Genomic DNA, 8,185 nt, shown 5'->3' on the forward strand with positions numbered 1-8,185 from the left:
AAAGTTGGTTTTTGCAGTTCATAATTGTGCACTTAAAGAGAGCATGTTCAAAAACGCCAACGTGACATTCCGAAGGAAATTTGTGGATGGAGTGTCCACCGTGACACGCATAGTCCCTTCAAAACAGAAATGATTTTTGAAAAGGTTCAACACAGAAATGATAGACATGCATTATCCGAGGAGAGAATTTCTTATTTAACACCGTGTCTAAAATTTATGCCTTATTTGACATCAACAAATAATTTGTTCCATATCTAACAACGAGTCTAAATTTTATGCCTTTTATAACACTTATGTTCATTTTAAGTCTAAATGACATCTGAAATGACCCTTTTGCCCTCATGTGGTATGTTTGTGTGCCCATGCGTGTGATGTTGCATGTGTTTGTGTGCACGTACGTATGTGCTACTGCTGTGTGTGTGCGCGCGCGTGTGCTGCTGTGGGTGTTTGCTATTGCGTGTGTACGTGCATGCTGTTGTGTGCAGTAGCGGAGGCAAGAATATTTTTCTGGTGTAGCGGAGTTTGTGAAGGAGAAAATTGTGTATAATGTAATTTTGAAAGAACTCAATACTGGATGTATATTACTTCACATTTACCAAATACAACACAGATCGAAAAGCTAAGACCTCTTTTGGTTCATAGGATAGAATTATCATAGGAATAGGAATCTTGTAGAAAATGAGATGACATGTATCTCAAATCCTATGAATAGGAATAGGAAACAAGATGTCATTTGGTTGACACCAAAGGAATTTTTTCATTAAGTCTAAGCTCTTTTTTATTTTCCTATGAAATGTGGAGGATAGGAACCAATCCTATGTAGGAATAGGAATCCATTCCTATGAACCAAAGGGCTCTAAAGAAAAAAAATTCTATAAGAATCCTATCTTCTAGAATTCCTATGAAATTCCTCTAAACGAAAGAAGGCCTAAATATTAACGTTCAAAATACCTTACTAGATAATAATTATATGGATGATTGTTCACCAATTTACTAGACCAAACTAATCGATTCGTCTTTCATCAACGAGAAGTCACTGGAATAAATGTACCACGTGATTATAACTAGAGAAAACTGAGTACATACCCTTAGTCGCAAGGATGGTACAGATGTAATCCATTACGTGCGGATATGTGACGTGCAGTCCAATACATTATGCAGGAAAATGCCCCAGCAAGAGGCATGGCCCAGCTCAGAACTTAAAAATCTATCAAACTAATTACTGGACACGTACGTTTCTCTCAAAAAAAAAATATGCGTACGTATTTGCACCAGAGGTTAGGTATGGCATGAGCCAAACCTTGCCAAATAGCTGGCTTCGCCACTGGGTGCGTGCGTCTGTGCTGTTATGTGTGCTGCGGCGTGCGTGTGTGTTGATGCGTGCGTGTGTTGCTACCTGTGAGTGTGTTGCGTGTGTGTGTGTGCGTGTGTGTGTGATGCGTGTGTGCGTGCTGCTGTGTGTGAATTCTGCATGCTACTGCCCTCACACTGATATTGTGTGCCTGCGTTATTTTTCCGTACACACACATACTACATGAGGGACAAAAGGTTTTTTCAGATGTCATTTAGGCTTAAAATAGACGAAAGTGTTATAAAAGGCATAAAGTTTAGACTCGTTAGATAAGAAAGGAAAGGTTTTTCAGTGTCAAATAAGGAAACAAAATTTAAGATAGTGTTAAATAAGGAATTATTTCTTATCCAAGGGTATGCTCGAAGGGAGATGCTACGCGTCGACCGGCGGATTTTTTAAAAGATCCTCGCCTCGCGAACCGTCAGATGTGAGACAATCTAGCGACCGTCCTTTATTTTTGTAACAAAAACCTTGTTGCGGAATCTTTTGTAACATAAATCATGTTGCAGAAATATTTGCAATAAAGATTGTGTTGCAGAATTTTTTTGCAGGTTGCACAAATGTTTGTAGAAAATTTATGAAACAGAAGCCTTGTTACAGAAAATTTATGAAACAGAGATAATGTTGCACGAACTGTACTGCTGCGGCACCGGCGGTTGCGACTGAGCTTGAGGAGGCGACAACCATGGACGCCGTGCTCCTCTGGAACACCGCGACGTGGAACGATGGGAGACAGCGGACGAAGCTCCAACGGCGGTGTGCCTCGCGGAGGCGGGCGACGATGGAGCGGTGTAATCCATGCATCAGTGTTGTTCGAGTCAAAGGCGGCGCTGATTAAATTGGTAAGAGGGAGAGTATGTATGAGCAAGGAAATGAGGAGGGACATGGACCGCCGAGCACTTGCTCGCCGACGCCGGAGCCTCGGCTGGCATGATTCAGTTGGTTGCGGCTGCGCAAGACGCACTGGAGGATGTGTTGCTGGATAAATAAATCATGGAGGTCATTGCTGTATATAACGTGAGGAGGTTTCCAGACGTGGCCTGCGTGTGGCCCACGGGACGCGTGACACCCGTGCAAGGCGGCGGACGTGTTGTTGTTTTCGGCCGGTGGATTCACAGCTTTTCCCATTCTCGAAACTAAAAAGGTTTAATACGCCATGCTGCCTAACGACTTAACGAGGCAGACGCGCTCGTTCATTGTACTGGCTAACATCCGGCTCGTGTACATTGGAACGATCCGATAAAATTGGAACGAACATCTGGCTCGTTTGGTGCCATGCCTTCCTTGTCGTGGGTCCGAATCCCACTTAGCGCATACTTTTCTCACCTCAAAAAAGAAAATATTTTTTTTGGCTCGAAGCGTCCTGTGTTTGAATCCTGTTGGGGCACCTATTTTTTTGTTACATTTTTAAGTGGCGCAAACTGGTGGTATAATATCCATCAATGGGCCGGCCCAAAGCGGCTCCACACAGCCAGCAATCCGGGTTTGACCCGCACGCCAACAATCCCTGTTTGTAAACACTCTCAAAATAGACCAGCATCAGAAATTCGGCGTGTTGATTTCAAGGATTGAAAGGGGTTCAATTTAGCTTTCGCTTACAAGTTTAAGGTTTGTTTTTCTTTTTTTCCTTTTCAATTACTAACCCGAGGCATATAGTGTATTTTCGGTATTTATCGAATAAATTGTAATTGGTTAGTAACTTTCCTACCATATATACCAATGACAAAAAATTCGGATTGACACTTAATTTAGGCTAAAAAATAAAGTTACTAACCAAGCGCTCATCCGATCAATTTTCGGTATTTATCAAATAAAGTGTAATTGGTTAGTAACTTTCCTACCATATACATATACCAATGACAAAAAGGTTGGATTAACACTTAATTTAGGCTCAGTTAAGATTTTTAGTTATATTTATAATTTACAATACTAAATTTATGGATTAGACAAGATTGTATGTGACTTCATAAATATCTTTGATTGTGTGATCAACCCAGTGTCCTCTTGTTCTCTAGGCAATGGATCCTTCAAGATCGAGTTCGGGTTGTCACCGGCACTTCCTGAAGACTTCTCGACTAGCTGCGTGGATACTACTTTTCTTTTTCCGGCAATAGCAAAAAACTACAACCACGACGACATCGATGTGTCATCGGTATGTGGGGCATGGAGAGGATGAAAAACATTCTTTCAAGAGTTTTCTTATAATATTGGTGTTTGAGTATTTCAAGATTCAGCTCCTTTGAAATTAAAAAAGTTAAACATCACGAGCTACAACGTGTACCCAATGGCGGACCTGGGATCTAGTTACTCGGGGTGCCAAACATCAATACCTAGTTAAAAGTTGTAGAAATTACACAAAAGTAGTATGACTGGACCTAAACTTCATCGTAAATACAGAAATAGTACAAAAATTAAGGTTAAATATACTATACCAACTATTTTTCTTTTTACTGCTAAAAAAATACTATTTTCCTTTTCATCGGCCCCTGCGTGTACCCTTTCCTTTAGATGCACATAGCCGGGCGATCCCTCAGCAAGAATTATAAATTCTCCCATATAGTGTCCAAAAATTCGCACGTGCCACGGTCTCCAAAGGAGAAACAACAAGTGATACTTCACCTATCAAAAAAAGAAAAAGAAAAAAACAAGACCGGTGTTGACATCATATTTTGGCACGGTTAAGAATCTAATTAAGATGACCTCAAATGGAGAAGTGATCTACATGAAAAAGTTCAGTATTATCGACATGAACATCTTTGGAGTTTGGGCCATTACCATCCGATCTCATCTCGAGGGACGAAGTTGTGCTCAAAATACTAGGATTTTGTATGCAGAGTAATGTTCAGCCGATTAGGCCTCCAAGACAGCCTCATATGATAAAAGTTTATACACGGGTTGTCTTCGTCTCGTCGAAATGGTCGATTTTGATATGAAAAACGTCTTAATCGAAGGGCGTATGCAAAATAGAGCCGAAAATGCGCGGCTGCATAAGGATGGCCGGACACTCCAAGGACAATCATCCGGGTTTCAGATTTCTCTGTTGTAGACTTCGGTAAATAGCCCAAAACCCCCTCAAGATAGCCTTTGATAAACAAACGTTAAACACGAAAGTTGTTCATCTCATTGAAAAGGTTAAAATTGCTTTTGGACTCGTTTCCATCCAAGGTCGTTTACCGCCTCAAAAAAGACTCTGCAGCCAATTTTAGACCGAACGATTTTGAAAAGTTCAGACAAACCATCTGAATTTGATAGGGTTTTGGATGTGAATCCAATCCTTTTCTTTGCATGGGAAGTCTAGCCGCCTCTTATATACCTATAAGGGGTGACGACCGATTGAACAACACACAATCGATCTATCAATATATCATCTTTTACCTTTACTTTTATCTTCTCCCTTGTTCATTTTCTTCCTCGTTCTTCGTTCGTTCTTTTTGTTGTAGGACGGTGAACCATGAGGCTCTAGGGGCGGTCAAGCCAATCTAGGGCAGCCCATAGTCGCTGCATGCCCTGACGGGGTGCCTCCCGAACGTGTGGGGTTTCAGGTCTATAAAGGCGCCTGTCGGATTGCTTGTGTACCGCACTTCCGAACGGGTCTCCTTCAACGTGAGGTGCAGTACATCACCTTCGACGTTGAAGATACACGGTGACGTGTTCATGTGCGAAAGCTGGCGGTCCTTAGAATATAATAAAAAAAAAGGAAACCTACCAGCATTTGTTATCATCATACCAACATACACATGCCAACCAACCACGTACTGAGAGTTGACAGGTGCAGTATGTGTTCTATGAATTGGTGCCCATCGTCCCCGTGTTGCATTCTTCATGACTGGTCATCCAAATCTGCATGAGCTAGGCTGTGATATCCAAATAAGCTGCATGCTCAGGACATATAAATGGGCCGATTTCTAGCCTTGATCAATCATTTGTGATAACTGATAAGAGCGTTGCGAGCCTTCTTCTGAAGCAAGTGGGATGTATTTTAATCAAAATCTTTTTAGGTGTGTACCTTGGTATTTGAGAACTGAAATATTGGAGTAAACCAAGCGTAAATTTTGTCCAGCCCCGGCCCAAGATATATCTCCTCGAAGAAGCTGGTCATCACATGTGACCCCCTATTACCTTTCTAAGATTTGCATGTATGAAACAAGATGAATGCAACGAGGCTTGGACTCGTCCACGCCGCCGGCGAGGACCTCAACAGCATGACGGTGGCGCAGCAGTACGCGCTCCTCAAGCCGCTCCAGGTCGGCATCGCCGTCTGCGACCACCAAGGCCAGCAGGTCGGCCGGGAGTTCAACCTCCGCGACTTCTGCCGCCTCGCCGACCCGCACGATCAAAAGGCCCTCGACTACCTTGCCGACCGCGGCTTCGACCTCGACATGCTCGGCGCGCTGCTCATGGGCTCCGGCCTCATCGGCGCCGGACACGGGCGGCCGCTGTCGTGGATCACCTACGCCGGTGCCTACCACGTAGGATACCTGCTCAAAATCGTCACGGGCGGCGCCCCGCGGCCGCACGACGTGGCCGGGTTCGTGGGCGGCATGCAGTATTACCTCGACCTGACTGGTCTACGACGTTGCCACGATGGCGGCCGGCTGTCTGGGCATGCCGGTGGGGCTGTACCGCATCGCCGCTAGCCTGCGCATCCATCCGCCGTGGGGGAGCCCTCACCTCGCAGGCGCCGCCGGCGTGCGCGCGCTTCTGGCCTTTAGGATTTGCGCTTCGACAGCAACGCGGAGAGGTTCCGAGGTCTGCTTCAGGGCCTGCAGCATTAATTAGTTCTTCGACGGTCGATCAGAATATCAGACACGAGCAATGTTGGTCAAGAATTCGAATGCTGTGATGTTCAAATAAGCTGGATGCTCAGGGCATATAAATGGGCCGATTTTCAGCCTTGACCAACCATTTGTGATGACAGCGTTGCCGAGCCTTCTTTGGAAGCAAGTGGGATGTATTTTAACCGAAATTTTTTGGGTGTGTACCTTGGTCTTTGAGAACTGAGGTATTGGAGTAAACCAAGCATAAATTTTGTCGCCCCCCCCCCCCCTAAGATATAGGGTGTGTTTGGTTTGTGCCCAAGATTGCCCCATCAAAGCATTGGCTAGCCAAAAATTTGGTTAAAATTTTAGTTGCCCATGATTTGATCAACATTGACAAGAAAAATAAACTAGAGTTGGCTAGAATTCATTGGCATGTCAAAAATTGGCAACCATCTAAATAAAGATCAATTTTGGGTCATGATCAAAATTTTGATAGGATGCACTTTGGCCACAATCCAAACACACCCATATCTCCTTGAAGAAGCTGGTCATCACCCGTGGCCCCCTATTACCTTTCTAAGATTTACATGTATGAAACAAGATGATTGCAACGACCACGTGGCCATCTTCAGGTACGCCGATGACCCGTCCAGCGGTCACTACAAGTAATGCAGTGTTCTAAGGCCTTGTACAATGCAAGGTGTTTAAAGGGGTGCTTAGAGAAATAAATCATGTTTTTCTCAAGCACCGGTGTTTATTTATACAGGGTAGACGCTTAATTAGGTGTCTCTTTTTTAAAAATAGGCACTGGTACTTCAGAAAAATTCAGTTTATTTTTCTAAGCACCTCCCTAAATACCTAGCATTGTACAAGGCCTAAATGAGCACACTCCCGGCAAAAAGAGCACTGACACCGTCGCTGAGTTTTTTTTTTTCCGCTGAGTTGGTGCTGTAGAAGATCAGCAGAGTAGGAGCTAGTGCTAGCGCTGCCCCGGGAGACTGAAGCAGAACGCATGGCTGTGGAGAAGGGCACCGTGCCAATCCCTGGTCTGATGTTGCTCATGTTCATTTGCTAGGAACTCCATGGGCTATGCTCGTGGCGCCCAGTGAGGAGTGCAACAAAGTGTTCGTGCGCGTCTGCCAGGGCAACCTCGTCGACCTTCATGTTCCAGTCGGACTGAAACGCATGTTAAGAGGGCTTCACAGGCGGCACAGCAAGCATGTAAGCAACTCCCTAACGAGGACGATGTGGTGTGTGCAGTTTATGTATGTCTAGTATGTTATGTTCCCATTGCCCCATGTTAGTACATAGATGATGTATCAGACAATCAAATGTGCATGAGCTGTGCTGTGGTAACCAAATAAGTTAAATCTGTGTGAGCCAGGGTGTAGTGTAATAACCATATGAGTCGCATGCACATATCATATTAAGATAACCAAGTTCTACACAACATAAACCAAACCTTAAAATAAAACACAAACCAACCGCTAACCTGCCTAGTGTGCTATCCAAATATGGACCAGTCCACCAGTTCTCCAAATAGGTTGAGTATGACCAATGAGGAAACCGTGTCTCGAGAGAAGGGAATGCTTGGTGTTTTTGTGAGATGCCAATATCTCTCTTTTTTCTGCACTATGTAAGGATTTTTAACCTTCTTTTCTTTTTTTTTAGCGAGAAAACTTTCAATCTATTCATCTTCAATCATGACAGTACAACGAATACCAGAATAATAAAAATTACATCCAGATCCGTAGACCACCTAGCGACGACTACAAGCACTGAAGCGAGCCGAAGGCGCGTCGCCGTCATCGCCCCTCCTTTGCCGGAGCCGAGCAAAACTTGTTGTAGTAGACAGTCGGGAAGTCGTCGTGCTAAGGCCCCATAGGACCAGTGTAGCAGAACAGCAACCGCTGCCGATGAAGAGTAGCGTAGATCGGAAGGATCTAACCCGAAGACACATGAACGTGGACGAACTATGACCAGATCCAAGCAAATCCACCAACGACAGATCCGCGAGAGACACACCTCCACACGTCCACTGACGATGCTAGACACACCATCGGGACGGGGGCTA

The 8,185-nt window shown here is 44.4% G+C and overlaps 1 pseudogene; it reads left to right on the top strand.

Annotated features, from left to right (window-relative positions):
• The first annotated feature begins 5,304 nt into the window (after positions 1 to 5,304).
• On the top strand, positions 5,305 to 6,126 carry LOC125548913 (putative CCR4-associated factor 1 homolog 10; annotated as a pseudogene).
• Positions 6,127 to 8,185: the final 2,059 nt, after the last annotated feature.

The sequence above is a fragment of the Triticum urartu genome, chromosome 3A (genome assembly GCF_056163025.1).
Source record: "Triticum urartu cultivar PI428250 chromosome 3A, HENAU_Tu73, whole genome shotgun sequence".
NCBI classification, from domain to species: domain Eukaryota; kingdom Viridiplantae; phylum Streptophyta; class Magnoliopsida; order Poales; family Poaceae; genus Triticum; species Triticum urartu.